The following is a 24,106-nucleotide window of genomic DNA, read 5'->3' as shown; positions in this document are numbered from 1 at the left end:
CTCAGGGTTGAGTAACCCCGAACTGTCCAACTCGGAATATTCGGTTTCAGAAAGGCTGATAACAATTAGTTCAATCAACACGGAGTTGCGTCAACCCCAAGTGAAGCGCGCGGACGAGGATACATAAAGCCCTGATAAGCGGAGCACAGATTAAGCGAGTCACCATGGAGACGGAGGGAAAGAAGGCGCGGTCAATGTATTTCACAGCGCTTGAGGCCGAAATTCTGATGGCAGCATATGCCGATAACATGCAAATTCCACGGAAAAAAGTAACACAGCCACAGCTGCAAAAGAAAGGGAGCATGCATGGCAAAACATAGCCGACAGAGTCAATGCGTGAGTGTTAATATAAACATTGATCTAGGGATTTCCACCCATTTAACACGTTATTTTATCATATGTTATTTTATTTGTTATTTTATACATTTTATTTTGTGATGTGATGTGAGCGCAGGTGCAACCCAACAGGCCCCAAACGTTCCTGGCAGCAAGTAAAAATGAAATATAAAAATATAGTCCAAACAGGTAAGGTGTAATTGTATTATGAGCCATAGTGCTTGGTCTGTTTGTCCCATGTAAATCAATTGCAGTTAGAGGCTACATTAATTTTCTTTCTGTAAGCACTTATTGAAATTATCTGAGCACATTACAAGTACATATTTGCTTACTCTGTATGCTCAAATGTGACCCGTTATAGCCAACAGAAAAAAAGCGGAGGCCCGAAAAACAGGTGGGGGTCCTCCACCACCACCACTCACAGAGGCTGAGCAGTTGGCCCTCAGCCAAAACAGTGGGCGCCCTGTGGCTGAAGGCATCTCTGCGGGGACATCCTCTGAGTCAATAACCCCGCAAGACACAAGTGCCTACATAGGGGGTAAATTCAAAATAATACATGATGTGCATACATCCTTTCTTCACAGTCACCTTTGCAGTGCTACTCATTCATTTGATAAACTCTTTACCATAATGGATTATTTTGTAGTGAAGTTATTTTCCTACTGATTTTGCCTTCCCTCAGTCTTGGTTGTCTTTGAGAGCATAATGACAATGACGTGTAAGGTGCTTGGTATGTTTGTTAATTGCCATTTGGTCCCTTGTAAGTTATAAGTGACCTGTATGAACCTCATATTCTATCAGTTGATGGTGGTGGTGTACTGCATCTGGTGCAGCCTCCTGTTGAGCCAGACCAACATGCAGTTGTGAGTAATACTCCACAGATTATGAGTTTACAGTAGAACAGCAATGTTGTTTATTTCTTTACTACAGGAAAATAATGAAGAAACATTGACAGCTGTTACAGAGGAGGAAGCAACAGAGACACTTTATGAGGTTTACATCTTTTAATACTTTGTGTACAGGAAACACAGGCGACCAATAAAGCCAGTTGAACAAAAAATCTGTTTATTCTTCTTTCAACATGTTGAGGTGATGGGTCAAAAGAAATGATTGTGACATATGGTGTCTCTGACTGCGCTTCCATCTTGTATGTCCGTGGGAGGGTCAGGATGTTCATGGTTTGGATCACTGCTGATGTTTGGTTCAGAAGGACAGTGTTCTCCTCTAATTGTGGCAATGTTGTGAAGAATCACACATGCCACAATAATGTCACATGCCCTTTCTGGGGTGACCCTGAGTCTTTGCAGGCACTGGAACCGGGCCTTAAGCATTCCGATAGTCATTTCGATTCTGGCTCTTGTCCTGCAATTAGCCAGATTATATCGCTGCTGTGGGCCCGGTTCAGGGTCAGGGTAAGGGGTAAGCAAATAGGGTAAACATGGATACCCCCTATCACCAAGCAAGTAGCCAGTGAACTCTCCTAAGACAGAAGGATACACTTCAGTTCAAATGTCCCTGAAGCAATTGGTCTTTATATATTTTAAAGTATTCTCAACTCACCATGTCCAAATTTTGTGCTCAGTGTACATTCACGGAATATTTGTGAGTCATGGACAGAGCCTGGCCACTTGGCTTCCACATTTGTGATAATGTTGGCAGCATCACATGTGATCTTCACAGTGCAGAGAACACAAATTAGCATCCATTACTATAATGAAATAATTTGTTAGTTTGAAATGCTACAGGGAACTATGTACCTGTACATTAATGCTGTGGAAAGACTTCCTGTTCACATAGTCTCCTTCATTTACTGAAGGAGCAATGATTGGAATGTGAGTGCCATCTGTACAGCCAATCACGCCTGGGAACCGTGAGAATAAATGTAAAATTTAAGTAGTAGTTCAAGTATCACCACATCATGAATTAAGTTTTGGTCATCCTGATACCTGCAATTTTGTGGCATCCCTCTTTGATAAATCTTGTGGGTCTATGACCGGGGAACACCACAAACGAGTACAGGAGACGTTTCAGTGCAACTGTAACATTCCTGACTGCCCGACAGACGGTAGCCTTGGAAACGTGCTCAGCGTCACCAATATTATACAGAAAGCTCCCGTTTGCAAAAAACCGAAGTGCAATACAAATAATATGTACAGAACTGAGAGAATGTCCACGATGTGTCACATGCGTAATATATGGCCTGAGGATGTTATTCAAATAAATTATAGATTGTGCTGAAGAACGGTAACGTTCACACAGAAAATCATCAGGAAATGATAAAATGTCCAAACGCGCTCTGATCACTCTCTCCCGGCGGAGAGCTCTGCGGAGAATTTGGGCTTCACGATCTACTGGCTCTTCAAGGAAGGGGCACGCCATGTCCGACACTTCCTACTGTCAGGTTTCCGACAAAGGGGCGGAGACAGTCAGGGTTAGTTGTAGTAAACCTGCTAGGGGGCAGGTTAGCTTCACGGAGTGTGTCGTCATAGTGACTCACTGAGGCTTCATCTGAACTCGCTTTGTGAAACCGAAAACCCAGAGTTTTCGTTAACTCAGGGTATACTTACTCAAAGTTTGCACTAAACCGGCTTCCTGAAACAGGGCCCTGGTATTAAATAAACAAAAACAAAACAAAACAAGATATTGATTTCTTTCACTCTCATTTCTCTTTTCATGTTTTTGAATGTGAAACTCTTTGCAATGGTAATGCAGAATAAATAGGCTTCTACAGAGCTTTTTTCTCTAGTAAGTTTGATCATGTTTTTGATAGAAGGGGCCAAAGCCAAAATGTATAGTTATTGTTTGGATTTGAGGGAATGTGTCCTACCATGAATTTGTGGGCAAAATCACCATCTATCAGGACATACAATATAGGATATATATTTATATAGGGATGCCGCCCGTTGATCTGTTTATATGTACTGCAGTCTTTATTGCATTAGGACTCCATCGCCTCTTCTTTGTCTATTCAAAGAAAGTGGAAAAAAACCTGAAATAACATTTCTGCTTCTATGTGTGTCATTCTGTCTGTGTCTTTGCAAGCTGCATTGATGGCAGTTCAATGGCTCAGTGTTTTCTAATGGTTATTGCAAACCACAAAACCTTATGCTCCACTGTTTGGCTGCTGGCTGCATAACACACATTTCATGCTATAGCAGTTGTTCTGCTTTCCTTAGATTATTGCATCATATGACACACAAAAGATTGTTTTATATTCTTATTATACTAACTCTTCAGTTAAACAGAACACTTTCTTCCCTGGGTGAGATTTCACGTATGTTCTGATGCAACCCTTTTTTAATGCAGGTGACATAATTTGTGAGTTTGACATATGGTTTCTCAGAAAATGGATAGTTGGATCTTTTTCTGCTCTTTCCACTGTATTTTTATCGGTGAACCAATGGTAGCAACTTACTCAGTCTGCAAAAGCTGATTTTACACTACCAGTGTAGATGGAGCATTTCTTATATAACTATAGGTGTTAAACAGACATTACAGTGTAGACAATGGTCATCTGATAGTTAAAGCCATACAGTAGGCCAGCTTTGGGAAGTAATGACAAATTGTAGCAGTTTCTTTTGTGTCATTCTTAACTTCATCTTTCATCTGTCTTTCATCTTGCAGCCCTCGTCTGCTGCACAAAAACGCTTCCGTATCTGCTGCTCCAAATAACCTTGTTTGAGGCTCAAAAGCACTGCAGGGAGCACCACTTTGACCTAGGCACATTTAGAACAGTGACTAAAACAACTGGACAACAGATTGTCCACCAGCTTCCCTCACACTGTTGGATTTGTCTGTAAAGACACAAAAAGATCTTACCTATATCTGCAATTGTTCTATACAACTTGAATGAGGATCAGAAATTATGTGATAATCTTCTTGGAAAAGAGTTTTGTTGCCATGGGAATTCTGGCATTGTTTGCAATGTAATGATAAGATTGAATTTATATGTCATGACAATCTGATCTTAGAGAAAAAGAAAAAGACGTGGGAGGAGACACTGGAAGACTGCATTATTCCTGACACATATCTCAGTTCGAGCAACATCTGCTTCAGTCATCTCTCCATCCTCCCAAACATAGGCTTTGAAGGTGACAACTTCAAGAAAGCAAGAAAGCAGCCCTCAGTTCTCAGACATGATAGATGTGGAAAAGGTCTTTCGGCTTGCAAGGTCTACTTTGGCTGGATGTGGGTGAATAGGAAGCCTCTGTAAAAGAAACTTCACCCATTGTGATGTCAAAGATAGATGAACTTTTGCGACTCAGTATATGCTTGAAAATGACTATTTTGTGTGTTTTTGATAGATTAGAAACCAAAGTACATGTATTAGATGCCATGGATGCATGTTTTATTACATTTAGCACTAAATTTAATTTATGTTTTAAAAAAAAAGCAATTACTGTCTTTATAATTGTGAGACATGTAAAAGAAGGATTTAAGAATTTCATCTGTAAACATGCAGAACAGTAACTCTTTAATGTTCTTTTCTTAACTTTTAGGATTTATTTTTGGTCTTTTTTTGTCTTAAATACATAAGACGATGCAGACTGGAAATATGGAAGAGCGTTAGGGTAATGAAATGCAAGAAATGGTCTGGGCCTGACTCCAACGCTGGCCCCTGCAGATAAGCTATGGCGGCATCCTGGATTTCATTTCTGCATTACCAGAAATTGCATTTCCTAGACTGGCCACATGAAGGTGATTCCAGAAGTGAGGCAACCCCAACGGACAATTTTACAATTGCCCAAGTTTTTCATCATTAAAAACATGTCTACAATTACATTTCTTGATATTGAATTTTTAACAGAAAGTTTAACAACTTAACAGTCATAATTTATCTGTAGACTTAATTACCATATTTTAAATCACCATCAATTAAAAAAAAGTAATTAGTATTTACATTATTCATCATATAATCATATGCCATATTGAGCTACTTATTAACCAGTTATTAACTAGAAAATCTTCTTTGTTTTTGTGTTGCTTCCTAGCAACTAAAATTAACTGTTACTACTTTATTTATCAAATTAAAATGCACTTTCTATGGCTTCATTAAAGTCCTGCCGATGACAGTAATCAAGGAGCTGTTTCTTTTTAAAGAGAAGCCCCACTTTTCAAGGTTTCTCATAAGTCTTAGTTTGCAGTTCTGTTTAATAATGGTCTAAAATTCCACGATATCATCATTGATGATATCTGCTGCTCATAGGACTGTCAGTAGGGTTTAGCTTATGTAAAGAAGTGCAAACATTACATGCTGGTCTGTGACAGGAGACAGGAGGACAATGCTTGTCTTATAAAGTGCAGGATCATTGCATGAACAAGATAAAAAAGGAAATCCATCCAGAGGAACATTGGCCAGGTGACAGATAATTGATATCTTGACAACAGAGAGTCTGACTTTTTAATGGGGACAGAATTTCACCATTTGTGGGGAAAAGGGAACCTATGTTTATTACCTGGAACAAATACAGCATAAAAAATATATATATATTTTTTGTCATTGCTTAATTCTGTTTTCTCAACACCAACAAAAATCCAGGAAAAATAAGAAGAATACAACACAAAAATCTGTCAGACAGAATGGGATGGCAGCATTATTTTTAGAGCATCATAACTCTGAATATAGAGTGTTCACCTCAAATACACACAATTTCCTTGCCACACTGGAATGTATTCTTAGCTGAAGGCATGACTTCGTGCATGCTATTAGACCAATGCAATTGTCCCAGCTAGTTATGGTAAAAATGAGTTGCGCTGTCAAGGCAATTACTAATGGACCAATGTATTACTTCTCTAATTAGCTTAGACACAGTACATGTCAGGCAAATTTAGACTGAATGCATGACAAAAAACATGCTGACAGATGCATGCCAGTAAATTAGGAATAGATATTTTTTCATTGTAAGGTTGGGCAGTACTGCACATCCTGGTGGGTTGGTACAACAGTTTGGCATAAACTCAAATATTGGAAAGCTACCATGAGTTCGTTTTAGTGAAATATTTCCACAACTAATTGATAAAGTGTCATGAATATGTCTACAGATGAATAGACCGAAAGAAGTCATGTAAATAAATAAATAAATAAATAAATTTTATTTATTTATTTATTCATGTACTGACTTACATATAGTTATATACCTAAGCAGAGCTTTTGATAATCATAAAATCATTAAATTTGTAAAGAATGTGATCAAACAATACTATGGCTTGTTAATAATGGTATTATGATATTATGTTACTAAGATACCTGTTGAAGCCAACCAACATAATTCCACAGCTCCAATTACAAAAGAAACAAAAATTGGGGTTCTGTGTAAAATGTAAATTCAAATAGAATGCAATGATTGTAAATCTTATCACCCAAATTATTTTCACAAGACATAGTTTACAGTCATGTGACTCACTCACAGTTCTGGCAGGCAAAACATTACTGTGTCATGATGGTCAATAGTGGACAGACAGTAGTACTGCAGGACAGAGGGGTGTATTTTTTTCACCTGTCTCAATCCAAGACTACTTCGATCATCTATCCATGGAGGAAAAAACAAAGAGATGCAGAGAAACTACCAGTTTTGACAACTCGTAATCGATAATCTGCCCCGTCTGCTTTATTTAAATCCCTCCAACTGGCAATGTCTTTTGCAGAGCCAAGTTTGGTGACATATACATGTATCTTTTAGAGAATAACTCATCTTACACTGCTGCCAGGATGAATGCTTCCAGCAGCATAGATTTTTGCTGGATGGGTAAATAATGCTGCTGTGTGAGAGAAAGAACAGGGTGAAGAAAAAGAAATTATTCACTGTAAAAACATTTACAGTTTACAGGTAGTATTAATTTGCCACATCAATGTTGTGTCATAACAGTAAAGGCCACAATATTTTTCAATGTCAGGTAAATCATACCTACAGTTTAAATGAGCCACTGACAGCCTGGGCTGCTGTGGAGAAGCAGGAATTGGTGTGATCTGGTCTGTAAGGCAGGGTTATGAGAGGTGTGCTCACATGTTGATGCTATACTAAACACCCTTTTTGGCAGCTATAAATAAACTTTGATTAGTGCATCCGATAGCACAGCAACTATCCACTGCTAGGCTGGATGGCAAAGGACGCAGTATTGTTTTTGGGCGTGTCCCAGTAGCCACAAAGATGACCACAAATTATCCCCAAAAAGTTGACACAGGGACATCAAAAGGTTAGAAGAGTAAGTGGTAGTAAAAAGAAACAACTGGAGCAACATTTTGGGAATAATTAGATCAGCAACAAGACTGTATAAAAAAGCATCAGAGGCAGTTTCTCAGAAATAAAAATACGTAGAGATTCATCAGTCTACAAAAAGACAATTTGTGGAACATATCCGGTATGTAATCCAGTATTCCACATAATCCAAATCCAGTATTCTTCCTCACTGTATAATTTTATTGCTCATTTAAAATGGATGGAGACAAAAAGAAAAACCTGTTCTGTTGTCAGATGAATTACATAGAAGACTAATGAGAAGAAGCAGCAATCAGTTCAAAGTCTGCATTTTTGGTGGTATTAGTGCCTATGGAATTTGGAGCTTGTACATCTGGAAAGGCAACATCAATGTTGAAATGGATATGCAGGTTTTAGAGCAACAGATGATCCCATCTACATGTCTTTTACAGGGAATTTATTACATATTTCAGCCAGACAATGGTAAACCACATACTGAAGCTATTAAATAGCATTGCTCCATAGTAAAATATTTAAGTGCTGAAGTGGCCTGCCTGCAGTCCAGACCGTTTGCCAACTGAAAACAAGATTAAATGAAAAATATGACAAAGAAGACTCAGGACTGTTGTGAAGCTATAGTCCTATATCGGACATAAAGGGACAGCAGTCCTCTACCAAAGGTCCATCAAATGGTCTCCTGTTCCCAGATGTTTAAAGACTGCTAAACAAATTGGGGATGCTACACAGTATGCATACATGTTGCTGCCATCAAATTTAAAATTATCTCTTTTTTTCCCCTAGAAATGACACATTTTCTTTTTTTCAACCATCTGATATATTTTCTATCATCTATTGTGAATTCATTATGAGTTTATGAAATTTGCAAATCTCAGATTTTGCATTTTGCATGTCTGAACTTTTCTTTGGAACCGGGGTAGTACCTCAAGATTGCATAGCTTTATCCTAGTGTTCTATCTGCCCTGAGTCCAGCATGGGGTGAAGCAAGAGTGCTGAAGAGAAAATATCTTTTTTTAAAGGTCTTATCCCTACCTCTTTGCAAGGCATGGTGAAGTAGTCAGAGTGCTGGATAATGACAGACAAAATTGCTGGATGGGATATGTTTTTAGCCCCAGCATTGGCCACAATCATCGTGCACTCTGTTACACTTCCTCAAACACTTCTTATGATATACCCTCCCCTGGACAACAGCAATGGCAAAAACTGGAGGCTTGATTCCTGCAGCAAGACATGAATTTTCAGCCGATCATTATGCAGGTTGGTGGTTGGATAATGTGTATGCTGTAGTTGTGCCTGGCAGTGTCTTCTACACTGATTTAAGTACCCTAGTCAGTATTAAAACACACATATAGCTACATCATGAAAGTGGCCTCACCATCCAGGGCTATTTAACAGAAATAACAGTGACCCCTTCTGCTATACTATTTTCTACAAATGACACCTCTAAAGATTAATGTTCTATACACGTGAATGTCTGCCACATATCTTTAAGTTTGGAACAAGCTATCATGCAGTGAGAACACGTCTGTAACGGTCCACATGATATGAGTGTAAAGCTTAAGGCAGTTTAATGCTTCATGTAACTCATGTTACTACGTAGCTGACCTTGAGTCAGTTATTCATCAGAATCTCATCTCCCTCCATTATTGTGCATAATGAAAGCAATGTACAAAATGCTGTGCATGTTCTCTTCATGAACACCCCCAGTGACAATTTTCTGGCACCCTTGGATGAAAAGTGATGACAGCCGTCCTCAGAGAGAGAGACAATCTGCCTTACTGAGTTATACAATGCGATCTAAGGCAGGATTCACTTGTGAACCAGCATGTAGCGTAGCGGTACCCTACATAACTGCACCCCTCACCTTTTCTGTCATTTTACAGGACGGGCTTACCTGGAAGGCCCTGTTTAACAGTTAAAGCCTCACACAATCCCATTTGAAGTCTACTCTGTGGATTCAGCCAGTTTTTAAATTCAAATCACTCACACCACAGTGTCAGGACACGGGGAGGGTGGGAGGGGAAGGTGGACTTAATATAAAACCCAAATCCCATTAGAGATGGACCGCAGGAAAATGAGGGGTTGGCACTATGTCGCCGTACCTCACGATGTGACGAGAGAACTCTTTGATGGAGGTCAGAGATGATGTCCCATACTGCACACTTCTTACTTTTTTTGTTTTCACATTTCTACCCATCAAACTGGAAATAGCCAGAAGTGAAATGTATCATTACAGGATCTGTGTCCGCAGAGGAGCAAGGCTAGAAGGAGTAGGTGACTTATCTGCCACAGACGCAGGTCTTTGGGGTAATAAGGCATGCATGAGAAGCTGTTTCCCTCCTCTGAATGGGGTATCCATGTCGCTTGGTCCCTGTGTAGCCTGCAGACTCTCTGAAGTGGTCGACTTAGCATGGCCTTCTTGTATAATTAGTCTCCTGAACCATGTAGGATGTGTTTCTCAATGGCTTACCCCCTCTACTTTCATTTTTACCTGTTCTTCTCTCACTCTTTCTCTCCCTGTGACTCTTCCTTTTTCTTATTCTGTCAAGGCCACACACACACACACACACACACACACACACACACACACACACACACACACACACACACACACACACACACACACACACACACACACACACACACACTAGTCATTTTCAAAGCATGACTACCTAGATCCTTAGTGCTAGTCTTGATTCCTTTGTTGTTATTGACCTTTGAACAGTAATGAAATTCAAGTAAAGCAGACACCTCAATGCTGAATAGCTCTAATCTCAACCATTTTAAAGCTGTGTTTTTTTTGTCCTTCCTCTGGATGTTGCTGTTCTTCCATGCAGACGATTCCTAGCGTTTCAAGGCAGAAGGATCCAATAATATTCATATCATTCATATTTTATTGTTCTGTAATGATCTCTCCAATATTCCTAAGAAGAGAAACACTGCAGTCACATGGATTCTAATAGGTTTATAGCATAGTGCAATAAGCAGTTACTATATCTGCCAAAGTTGCCATTGGTTAGATGATAGACAGTGTATGAAGTCACCTTTAACACCAAATCATAGCCCCTGAATTCATCTCCTCATGTATTTCTGAACAAAATCAAGAAAACAGGCAAGCCTTGGCCTGGCTACACCAGGAGCCTTGTAAAAACTGGCTAAAACTGCAAAGTTTTACTCTTGAGGAAATCAGTTTACCAACTGACTAAGAGATTGAAACCCATAGATGTATGATGCTTGCATGGTCAAATGATGGGGGAAAAAAAACCCTTTAAAAATGCAAATTAAAGTCACCAGTTTGGGCTCTCATCAGATTTCACACCAAAATACTGAAGTATGTGCTTGTGGACAAAAGTATATATCTATTATGTCAGTATGTTTTAATATTTATCTTAACTAGCAAATGCTATTTTAGTCAAGGTAATTATATTTTGACTATATAGTTTCTATGAGTTACTGCTCACCTTAGATTTGTCATTTTTAATTGAATATTGGGAATACTTTAAGTATAGATGCTCATATTTTATTAGTCTAATTCAACCTGGCAGACACTCATCCATGTCCATCTATAGTGCACGATATAACTGTTACCTAATATAAGAAGATTTACCGATCCAATGATGTGTTTTCTTAACAACTACTGCAGCTGTGTGAGGCCTATCCCAGCAGACGTTTGGCAAGAGGTGGGGTAGACCTTGGCAACCCAAAGCCTTATTGCTGTGAGGTGACTGTGCCACCCTTATTTACTGATCCGTAACCCCTAAATAAATCCTTCCAAGCTGCAGCTCTACAGAAGGGTAAGAAAGGTTAGTTAGAATTCCCTACAATTGGGCAATTAAAGGAATGCAATGTTTTACAACTTCTGGTTGACCTGCAATAACATCCAGTTTATTTCACTTCTAACAATCACCTGAGAGCTACAGCGAGAAATACAATTTACAGAAAAAAAGCAAGCATGTAACACTGAGGTCATTTGGTTCAAATACTCGGATTGGCAGGGGTAAACCACTGTGTAGGAAGACAATGAGCCACTTTGACCTCTAACAAAATACTGCCAATCATGGTGCCTTTGAGCAAGACCCCTGAACCACCATCTTTGCCAGTGCAGCAAGAGCAACAATAGAAGACATATTTTGACTTTGCTCTGCTCATACATGTGGGTGTACATTGTTTTTCTACGTATAAAAATAATCTATGCACTAAATCAAGCTTCCCTGGATTCATAAACCTTAACAATAATCAAGTCTCTTACAAAGTGTAGCTTAGTGTGCTATAACACTGATTAGCCTTCGCAGATTAGCTAAAGAGTAGCACTCCCTGGGTCACATTTCCTCCATGCTTCAGTACAAATAAGATTGTTCCTAACTTGAGAGAAAATGAAGAAATAAATGACTGAGACATGGGAGGGAAAGAGGGCAGCCTGGCTTTGCTTGCCTGCCTCGTTAAAGGAAAGAATAATTACTGGAGCATTGCATAGTAATGCATCAAATGATCATGTCAGTTTTGACCATGCATGGGTAATGATTAACAAGCTAGTAGAGTCATCTTGCAGTCTGAAATAGGTGCATTGAAAAAAGGGATTTCATTGGTTTTTTTTATATTTTTTAAATTAAAGAAAGAAGAACACGGACAGATTCTGTCTTCTGTCGAGGAAATGAGGCTTTAAGGGTCACTGCTGAGCTTTAATATTCAGACATGCACACAGATACTGTAGTTCCTGGACAACTGACCCTGTGATATACAGTATCATACATTAGCTCATATGAATGCTGACAGCACTGATAGATAATCTAATGTAATGCAGATAATATAGATAGTGGACCTGTTCTTTTTGGAATGTAGAAGCATCCTACGATGGGGCGATCGTGACTCAAGGCAGTTCATCTTGTAATCGGAAGGTTGCTGGTTCGAGCCCCGGCTCAGACAGTCTACGTCGTGTCCTTGGGCAAGACACTTCACCCATTGCCTACTGGTGGTGGTGGTCAGAGGGCCAGGTGGTGCCAGTGTCTGGCAGCTGTGGCTACAATGTAGCTTGCCATCACCAGTGTGTGAATGTAGTGTAAAGGGCTTTGGGGTCATTAGGGACTAAATAAAGTGCTATACAAATACAGGCCATTTACCTTTTTTTTTTCTTTACGATAGATATGGAGAATGTAATGTTCACAGTAAACCCAAATATTTTGAATGCCCTTCATTTCATACGTCTTTGGTTTATCTCAAGGTTGGTCAGCTCAGACTACACTGAAGCCTGGAGTGACTTAACATATCTTTAAACTCACAGCTATGTAAATTACAATGTTTAGCAGGGACATAGCAAGAGAACATCGGGTGGTGCCAGTTTTTTTTTTTTTTTGGTCAAAGTAATTTGACTAAAATTATTACACATTTTAGTCAAACTACTAAAACTAAATTTATATCAGGTGCCAAAGTTATCACTTACAGTTCCCGTATTTCATCATACGGGTCCACATTACCAATGCATGCTATTTTTTCCAAGTACGGTCTCTTGGCGTCCGGGCGCAACTGGTCTCGATACAGGCCTTTGACTTTTTAGCTGATTTTAAGCATGGTTCTGGCAGTCATCCTTCCAACACAGTGTGTTTGTTTTGATTTGTGGCCTTCTCAAATGGTGCCGCGCTCCCACAATGCATTGCGGTGTTACGTCAACTCCAAAGCCCTAGGGTGGGGTTTTTTTTGGTTTTGTTTTTGCTCACAGGCGGAGAGTGCTTTCGAGCTAAAACGCTGTTTTTACCGTTTCTTCCCGCAGTAAATATAAACAACAACACAATTTAAAAACTGGTATAAAGTCCACACTTTTTCCATCAATTGTTCCGTCTGTCCTGCTCACATCTCCAATGGTTGTACACGTTGTCATTAATGTGGCTTCACTCCACATCAGCCACGCTGCTTTGCTAGCTAAAACACCGGTGTCAGCACATAAGAACGCTGTCATAGGCTGTCAACGACGTTGATTAGCTGCATATATACGAATGTGAATCGCATCATTGGCTGGACTATGGGCTAAGGTGGCATCGTTCTAATCCCATACGTGAGTCGCTAGTCACTTACTGATCAACACTGCAAAACACAATTGTTCAAGTTTTAATTTTAATTGCAATTCAGGTTAGATTTTTTTTTGTGCGCAATGCAGATTTTCTGTGCGCAGAGACCGTGCCAGCAGTGCGCAATTGTGCACGCGTGCAGCTTAGAGGGAACATTGCTCCAGAGTAAGACACATCATTTGTCTAGCAGATATCTAGTGTCTGCAACTTCCATCTACAGCTGTCAACACAGCAATCAAAGTAGCCACAGCCCTATCTTTCAGCTTTTAAAAAACCCAAATGTAATGTGTCTTTTTTAAAGTTGCCCACCAACATGCACTTTTCTACCAGAGTGAAAACTTTTCATTATACTGCAGAGGTTTTTTTTTTTAATGATGTGTTCATTATCCTGGAAATAGAAAACACATGAGGTGTCCTTTGCACTAAAGAGTGTACATTTTGTAATACACTATTTTATGTTTAGTCCTATATATTTATGGAACAAACTTTAGTTGCAGTTCACAGCTGAACAAAATTAAGAAGAGCATCCACTGAAACTCAAATCCATAATTAAAAAATCACCTGAAAATATAGCTTAGCTTACAAACAGTGGCCACCGTCTGACGTGCAGAAACATGCCACCGAAGATAAGAACAAGATGGCTGCTGTAAGCCAATAATAAAGATGAGTTATGAAGAATGTCTTTGTAAATACCTGATGGATATCAGAGTACGATACATATATAATGCTGAGACAAATATGTCCAGAACCAAACAACAGAACTGTATATCTGACATTTATGTTGTTCTTTTCAACTAATCAATCTTGACTCACTATAATCACGATCATAACTCCAGTGCAGCCCAGAAGACAATCCATTCAGTCATAGAACATATTGCATTTATAGCAAGAGTTCCCGCAAGTGGTAAATGTTCCCTCAGCTGGACTTATATAATGTATTTAAAGCACGGAATCCTATCTCACTTTTTTAATTAATTCCATAAATCATTATTAATAACCTTTAAAGCCCCCCATCTGCATGGTTATAATCACCATAGTCAATCTTTGGTGTCAGGTTTGATTGCCAATCCATGTCCTTCTCTAATTGACCTTGTCCAGTGAGGGAAGAGCAGACAATATTGCTTTTTCCCACTGGTGCTCCACTCATTTCTGCTCCAAATGAAGACTGCTCCCAGTTTGTTCAGCAGATTGATTTCCATCACTTTATCCTTCAAATAGCTGACACAGCGGTTACTTCAATTTAAAGTTATTGAATGCGGAAATTCCACAGCCGCATCCAACATAAACTGATGTCAAATAATCTTATCTAATTTTACACGGAAAATGTGTTTTGAATGAATATTGTTTGATTGATATATCTCATTCAGCTGCATGTGTTAAAGGTTCATGGTATATATGAAATTATGGCCAAAAAGGGAATTGCACCGAGAAAGCAGGTATATGCAACATCCCTTCAGTATATTGTCAAAGGACTTGAAAATCTTAGAAAAATCCCATTTTCATCAAGCTTTTTAATTTTTTTAAATTATTGTGGTGACTTTCTTATCTGTGGCTAACAGGTCATATGCTCCTTGTCCACTGGTTTTCCTTTTTAAAAACAGTCATGTGATGATATCTTTTCTTGTTATCATATCATTGATGTCAAAAGTTTTTTTCTTTTTTATGTACTATACAGTATGCAGAAAGCCTGCAGAATGTATGTAGATTGCACAAGCCTACTGATTTCAATAGATTCTTTACTCTTATACTCATGGTGGTAAAAACAAAATAGGCTGCTGTGCACATTTTATAAATTCAAGTGTCATTTGAGGAATAGTTTTTATTCAGCTTAAAATCATTTTTAGTTAGACATTAGTGAATGAGATCCTAGTGTTCTAGGACACATCATGTGGTTACACGGTGGATTGTGGCATGCTGCTTTTTTGGCATTTCTGTGCCAAAGATCTCACATGAATGTCCACAGTGAGTCCTTAGTACCTATGGGGCTAGATGTACTGATGGCAATAGTCAGATGTTTCACTCCCACATGGTCACATTTGGACACATGTAAAGAATCCCTTGGCAATAAACACACTGGGTTAACAGTAGGCACTTGCAAGGGTTAGTGTTGTGAAAGTGCATCATTTTTTTTTAAACCTAAACCAACAAGTGAAAAGGACCGTCAGGACAAACAGGAAATGAATATGGTTTCCTTCTGACAGAAACAGTGTTTCACATTCTGGGAAGAGAATGCATTGGAAGTAAGGGGCCAGAAGGTATGTAACATAGCAGATGGAGTCATGATATAATTCAGTCTTCTAATATGTCAAGCACTTTGTCAGCGCTTTATGAAGCTGTTTTGTTAACACTGTCCCTTGGGCTTTTCCTAACAGGTGAAGGTTTGGCCCCAAGAGACGAGTCATCAACCTGGAACTGAAGGCTTAGAGAAAACTGTTGGAAACTGTGTTGCTACAGTAGAGGTGCCAATTTATGGATCTCTTTAGGTGAAAACTGAAGCAACATCTCAGTGCTTAATCTGACTGGGATATGTTTGCCCTCAATTTGTATTGTGGTTCAAGGTCAATCTACCTGGTTGCAGTAGTCTATTCAGTCACTTTTTAAACAGTTACAGCTCTCTTTTTTCTGAGTTAAGCTATCCAATTTTGAGACATGTTTACTTTCTGAACTGTTATGAGATTGATTTTGTGTCTGTCAAATAAAAAAAAGATTGCTTTAATTTCTGCAGGATCCTTGAAATAGAAAGGTTTTAATAGTTATTGAAACCGTTGCCTATTTAGCTCAGCCCCCCCTGAACTTTTCAGGATACCACCACTCACTGTGTGCAATGTTTCTTCAAGTGGTAGCAATGCACAAACCCAATTCAACTATCAAATAGTGCTGGAAGTACAATGAGGGAAAAGCTGACACTACCACATTTACTCTTGTTTTGATATACTGTGCAATGACACAGAAGTTAAAAAATGTGGCCTTTGTAATTTTTGTTCTTGTCAAAGATTATGCTGAAGAAAACAAGTTTTCAAAAGTGACCCAATAACACATATACACATGCAGACACATACTCTCATTGGTAGCATGATTTATTTTAAGACTCAGAGAGTCTAAGAATGCCATTTAGTAAAGATGGCAGTAGGTAATAAATCCTCATCAAGTCTGGTACATCCTGTTAGCTTCTTCCCTCCTAGTGACAGCTTTTTAATAAGCTGTGTGCGGTCCTGTATGTGTACTTGACATTTACTAGCTGACGTTACCCCTCCCTGTCCGTCAGTGCACATTATGCATATTCTACTAGAACCTGCGCAAAGCATTACAATGTACTATAACCATGTCATTCATACTGTTCAAGGTCTAAGGGAATGGGACTAGCCTGTTTGTTGCCATAATTGATTTCTTTTTATCCCTGCAAATGAGTTTCTTATTTCTTAGGAAGTTATTTATATGGAAATGGTGTGATGTTGTGACTACATTAGTGGAGTTATTCTCACCTCTCTCTAAAGTCACTACCTCCTGGGGAAACTCCCTTTGTTGCCATTTGCTGTTTTGCTGATTCTGTCAGCAAAAATTAATTGGTGTCCATTTTAACTTCCCTCGAGCCTTAATTTCTATGAGCAGAGAGATACCCGCGCCCAATTACATGGTGTAAATAACATTTGCTCTATAATTGCTTCAATAAAGATTTATCACCTTCTCTTCATTGTCCTTATGTTAAGGCATTGCACAGCTAGCCAGGGGAGACTGAGTCATGGCAAAGTTTTGAGAGAGTGGTAAAGACAGGCTGCATGAATGAATATAGCCTAAATGGTTCTCTATGTATCTAAACAGTATCTACGCATGTTTATCTAAGGTATTATGGGTTGCCAGGAATTGAACAGTGTGTGCCCTTCCTAGTGTCAGTTGAGGAAATCTTTTTAACAAGACCAGGAAGGACAATCACAAGGACAGACTTTTGTGAACTTAATTTACCCCGACTTAATTAATTAATACTTAATTAATTCGTTCCCGAGGGTCTTTCGTAAGTCGAAAATCTTCGTAAGTCGAAGCACCCATCGCGCGTTTTGACTGAGGCGATGCTGAACGATAGGCTATAGGCTAATCGCTAACTAGAACAACAATACGTCGTTCAAGTGGAACAATGAAGCGCAAGTACGGAAGCCAAGGGGTTGTCACATGATTTGGAAGGCATTGTGAGCATTGTAGGCTCAGCCAATCAGAGCCAGCGGATTTCGTTACTCGGGCATTTTGCCATAACACGGGCAAAAATATTGCCGTTCAGTGCCTTCGTAACTTGAATTTTTCGTGAAACGGGGTATTCGTAAGTCGGGGTTCCACTGTATAATTAAGTAAAATTCCCTTTAATGCAGATATATTGTGAAACTAGAAGCAGACTACTGTATGACAATATTCCTGGTTGACTCTTTGCTGTTTTGTCAAACTCAGCTTCAGTTTTCCAGCTTACTTTGGGTTTCCAATAGCCTTACATGTTAGAGTAGCATATGTTTTGTTCAATAACAGTATGAAATACAACTAACATCCATTATTAATCTGAATAAAAGCTTCACTGAGTTTTTGTTTTAAGAGTAACCTGGCCAACAGGGCAGAGACTGACACAATGTATGAATGAGTGAACGCAACATTAGAATGATATGCAATAACATATCAAGAACAAGTGCAACTTCAATAATGTGTCCTTCATTTCAGATGAAAGCAGTTTTAGCCTGGTGGGCTTAGAGAAATAATGCATGAGGAGTGCGAGCTGTAGGTAGGTAGTCCAGTGGTGAGAGAAGTGCCCTAGTATCCTAAAGCTCCTCTTCTCCGATAGGTTATTATTTTTGAGTGCAATTCATAATAAAACTCAATGCAATGCAGAAGAACTTAACTACTACCCACACTATTACCTCATAGCAAGAGGGTCTTGGGTTCAATCCTGGGAACTGCCCTTCATTGTGGGGTTTTCATGTTCTCCCTGAGCTTGCAAGAGTTTCCTCTTCACACACACACACACACACACACACACACACACACACACACACACACACACACACACACACACACACACACACACATTTATACTATAGGAGTAGTGTCCACTACAGGGTATGGATGCGCTCTGTGCTAGGAATCAGAAAGGCTGCTGATATTTCTGTTTGAATTTTTCACCAGCTGAAGACAAAAATAAATACTGATTGTGATTTGGACGTTTTTGATCTGTCTGGCCAAAATATATGTTTGTTGGAGGTGATACATGTGACAGAGCTGCATCAGTGGATGTTGAGGAAAGCAAGTTTTTCATTTAAACTTCTGGATGATGTTTTGGTATCTCTGACTGATTCGGATAAAAAAATAAAGAGAACACTTTGTACCTATATTTAGCTGTAGGTATGAATGTGTGCATGAATGGTTGTTTGTGTTTCTGTGTGTCAGCCTTTCTTTGGACTGGTAACATTTTCCAGAGTGAATCCTGTTTCTTTCTTTTTGACAGCTGGTACAACTCCAGCCCACCCTACGAGTCTGAACTGGATAAGTGGAAGAAGGATGGATGGAATAATGTGCATATAGATCTTGTTAACATAGCCTTAGTTGCAAATAGCCACCACTAACTAAGCTTTCACATGGTGAATATTATTAAATCATGTAATAAAAAGAAAAGCATTTATATACATTTGTTTTTGGTGAAAGTTGGCCAGATAAACCTCCCCAAAGCAAATAAAGAGCTGAACCTATCCTACTAAGCTAAACTCTGATTGTGGTTAGCATCAAGTACTTGCTGTATCAACTTTAAATGGTGCTATTAGAAGGTTAAACAAAACAGGGTCTCAGTTTTTAATCTGGCATATGTGAAGACATCATTTGCCAGGTTTTCTAACATTAACAAATTACTTTGGGGTGTACTGTTCATACTGCACTTTCTTTTAGCATTTTTGGGTTTAATTTCACAGGCTCATGACAACCGTCACGTCTAATTACACATCCTAAGCTTGCTCAGTCCTTTGCTGTTAATGATCAGTTAAGAACATGAAATCTTTTAGTATTGCTCAAATTAATCCACAAGAAGTGCATGGTGTGTGAGTGCTTTGTGAGCGGGATTTACCTGGAGGAGCATTTATATTATGACCACAACACCAGTCGAGTCAAGAGTACATTCAGGTCAGAGGAATCCACCGCTCACTGACACCACATTGCATTGTTTCTGAATAATACAATATATAATAATACAGTTTTAAATTTTCATCAGCAGAGGTTACATGTTTATTGCACATAAATGTCAGGAGATGAAACTGGAGAATGAGGTCATCACCTTTAATACAAAATACATGGAAGTGATATAAATCTATGCCTGGATATTTGCAAGCAGGAACATGTTTTTTTTAAGAATGCAATCTTTTTTCTTTTCAATGTTTCATGCAGTAGCTGAAATCCAGCCAATGTATTGTTACGCTGTACTCTCACTTAAACAGCCAAGATTGTAAATCAAAGATTAGCAACAATTTTAGAAAACCTTTCCAGGGTGATATATCATTTAAGCAGTTCACAGTTGTATTAATGATGTTTAGAGATATGATGATTAGCGAGGGAGAACTCTGGCTCGCAAAAAGTTCCTCTGCTCATCGGGGACCTCAGATCTATTAGTTTACCAGCATTACTAAAAGCTGTCGCTTGCCTATTCATCCATTTCCATGTAGATCCAAATAAACATGGCATTGCTCGGTCTGCCAGGTGGATCTGGGGCTTGCCACATCCTGTCCTCTGTTCCCTTTCCTGTATTAATAGCTCCTCAGGAGAGTCAGAGAGGTCTGTATGTCAGGTTTTATCTCCAGAGAAGAACAGGGGGAAAACTAAATGAAGCCTGAACTTGAGAACAGCCCCATCTAAGCTTCTCAAGGGAATGCTCGGAGCACATTAAGGGAAACATCAGTAATGTGCAAAACAAATGGAGGGATGTAAAAACCCCCAAAGACTTCCCCCCCAGCTATGTTGAGCTGCTCCCATAAATCTCAGGACCTCTGTGCACATTGTTGTATCCAGTCTAGGGGAGTGAAAGAAAGGCAGAGCCAGGTTTCTTCAATATGGAGACAGTGTAAATGTCAGAAGGAGGCTTTTCATTTCAGTGCTTAGCTCTGAATGTGGGGTGCTTGTTGTCTCCTTGCCAAAGGCTTTTTCAAACTTGATGCGCTAAACAGTTAGTGGAAAAGTTAAAGCAATTATCCATCAATGATGTCCGGAGAGTATTTCTCCTGCCTTCAATGACAGTCTGTTTGTAACTACATGATTTGGATAAAGACTAATGGCGTGTGAGTAAAGCAGAGGAGCAATGGGATTATACTAATAAAGATGTATTATGGCTGAGAACAAAAGGCCTTGGCAAGGTATCCGACCACTGGGGCTTGTGGGCTGTTTGTGGATAGGCTAGGTGGGCGGAACCACTAAGCTGTACGTTTTCCCTGATGAAATGCAGGCATCCTTTGTAGTGATTGCAGATTATACTCTAAACACAGTGAATGATGAAAAGGCAACTGTGCGGAAGTTTTATTATCAGATCCTCTTAATTTCTACTACAACAACAGGGATCTTTTTGGCCATGGGGACTGAAAAAATTGGCTTGTTTTTCAGTCCACCAAAGCATTGGAACCACAGTTTAAATTACTTTTAGTGGTATTTTGTAGAGAATTTGAGGCATAACAAAGTTATAGCCAACTTATTTGTTGACTCCCCAACTTTCACATACTGTTTGTGGTCTTTTTATACACCTGGCTTATGGACCTGGACAAGAGGTAATCAAGCTTTTGAGGGTGTGGTGCCAGACCTGTGGAAGGCTCCTTCTGCACCTCTAAGTTTGCTGGTTGTTGACTAAAGTCCACTAAAGACATCTGTTTAGTTTAGCATTTGAGTAAGATGTTTCCCCCACTTCTGCTTTTATGCAATATACACTTTATTGTCTTAATTCATTTACTTCTTTAACACATTTACTGTCTCTGTTTTTGTTTCAAATGAAGAAAAAATATTTCTTTGTTTTGATGGTTTTTTTGTGTGTTTCTTTTTAAATTTGATATTGTTTTATCACTTACCGTCTTCATTAAAAATGTTTGCATTATCGAAATAACTTTTTGAGTCAAAGGGTGTGCAAAGGGCTAAGAGATAATGTGTTAACTGTTGGATGAATGGCCACCATCATAGTGTTTAAAGTTACCATAGACTTATAATCCAGCGCTATGAAGAAACCTTTTTACTGATTTAAGACATTTTAGTTCGGTAACAATAAAAAAAGGACACAGTGAGTAACCATACATAGCAAGGCAGGAAAGATATCAGTTTTGTAGGACCTAGTTTAACGGTCTACACCAGACATTTCCTGTTGCTACTTATGCGACTTGAACAATGACCATCACTGAACAATTAATCAATATTTGTAATATTTGACTGAATAACTTTTTTTGTCATATAGCAACATCTCATTTAGGAGTTAGAGAAACTCACCTGGCTGTTCTACTATATATATATTTTTTCTCACCGTCCTTTGTGATGTCATTTTGTTAACAGACACAGAGCTTTTAACTGTTTTAATCTTTTGAAGGTCAAAACCTTTCTAAACAATAGTATTCATAGCCTCTTCCATGACACCTGAGTTGACCTCGGGTACATCGTATTCCCAGAAATTATTTGTCAGATGTTTCTAAAACTTGATTGGAGTCCACATGTAGTAAAGTCGGTTAATTAGACACAATTTGGAAAGGCACACACCTGTCCAGACAAGGTGCCATACTTGAGGGCTTGGTTTGTGCTCTGACATGCACTGTCAAGTCCAAGGAAATGTCTGTAGACATCTGAGACACAATTGTCTTGAGACACAAATCTGGGGAAGGTTACAAAAAACTTTCTGCAGCACTAAATCTCCCAATAAGCACAACGGCCTCCCTCACTTGTAAATGTAATAAGTTTGGAACCAGCAAGACATTTTATAAAGCTGGCTGTCCAATCTCAGTTACCAGGGTAGAAGGGTCTTAGTCAGGGAGGTGACAATGAACTCGGTGGTCCCTCTGACAAAACTCAAGCATTACTGAGAGAGGAAAACTCTCACAATGTTCTGCAGCACTCCACTCCTCTCCTCTCCTCAGTAATATAGGCATGACTGCCCACGCTGAGTTTGCCAAAAGTCACCTGAAATATTTTCAGACTATGAGAAATAAAAATTCTCTGGTCTGATGGAACAAAGTTTGAACTCTTTGGCCTGAATACCAAGCGTCCTATCTGGAGGAAACCAGGAACTCCTCATCACCTGGCCAAGACCATTCCTGCATGGCGGTGGCAACATTGCTGTAGGGATGTTTTTCAACAACAGGAACTGAGAGAGTAGTCAGAGTTGAGGGAAAGATGAACACAGCAATGTACAGAGACATCCAGTGAACTCTTGACCTCTGACTGGTGAGAAGGGTCATCTGCCACAAGAGGACAAAAACCTGAGCCCAGGGATAGCTCAGTAGGTAAAGTGGTCGCCCCATGATCGGAAGGTCGCCGGTTCGAATCCACTTAACGGCTACCCTGAGCAAGGTACCGTCCCTACACACTGCTCCCCGGGCGCCTGCTTAGTGGGCTGCCCACTGAGTGAATGGGTCAAATGCAGAGAAAAACAAGTAATTTCCCCATGGGGATCAATAAAGTATCCATTATTATTATTATTAATATAACAAAGGAGTGTTTAGGGACCCCTTTGTGAATTTCCTTGAGTGCCCAAGCCAGAACCCAGGCTTGAACCTTACTGAAAATCTTTGGAGAGATCTGAGATCTCCCCCTCCAACCTAATGGAGCTTGTGAGGTTCTGTAAAGAAGAACTGCCAAAATTAGGTGTGCCAAGCTTATAGCATCATACCAAAAAAGACTTGAGGCTGTAATTGGCTCCAAGTGAGCTTCAGAAAGTATTGAGCAAAAGCTGTGAATATTTATGTACATGTTATAGTTTTGTTTTTTTATTTTTAAAACATTTGTAAGAATTTCAGGCAAACTTTCTTTCTCGTTGTCATTATGAGCATTCTGTGTAGAATTAAAAGGTGAGAAATGAATTTAATCCATTTTGAAATGAGGCTGTAACATGATGAAATTTGGAAAAATATACTTTGCATACTTTGCACTGTACTCCATTTGCAGATTGCCTGTCTTACTGCACATTACTTCAACACCTTCAACACCATCCTTCCAGACCATCTCCGAGACAAGCTTTCCCAGATGAATGTGCCTGATCCCATCTGCCGGTGGATCACTGACTTCCTGACGGACAGGAAGCAGCATGTGAGGCTGGGAAAGAATGTCTCGGACTCCCGGACCATCAGCACCGGCTCCCCTCAGGGCTGTGTTCTTTCTCCTCTGCTCTTCTCCCTGTACACCAACTGCTGCACCTCCACCCACCAGTCTGTCAAGCTAATCAAGTTTGCAGATGACACCACCGTTATTGGACTCATCTCGGACGGGGACGAGTCTGCCTACAGGAGGGAGGTTGAACGTCTGGTGTCC

General features: G+C 39.5%; 1 long non-coding RNA gene across 1 annotated transcript; it reads right to left on the bottom strand.

Annotated features, from left to right (window-relative positions):
* Window positions 1-1,321: 1,321 nt before the first annotated feature.
* Window positions 1,322-2,937, bottom strand: LOC145428332 (uncharacterized). Its single transcript, XR_013908620.1, has 2 exons — window positions 1,897-2,937; window positions 1,322-1,816 (listed from the first exon to the last, which is right to left on the bottom strand). It is a non-coding gene; the product is annotated as an uncharacterized LOC145428332 (long non-coding RNA).
* Between the last annotated feature and the right edge of the window lie 21,169 nt (window positions 2,938-24,106).

The sequence above is a fragment of the Astatotilapia calliptera genome, chromosome 1 (genome assembly GCF_964374335.1).
Source record: "Astatotilapia calliptera chromosome 1, fAstCal68.1, whole genome shotgun sequence".
Classification (NCBI taxonomy): Eukaryota; Metazoa; Chordata; class Actinopteri; order Cichliformes; family Cichlidae; genus Astatotilapia; species Astatotilapia calliptera.
The sequence above is the reverse complement of the archived record's forward strand: the minus strand, read 5'-3'. Positions and strand labels throughout refer to the sequence as shown.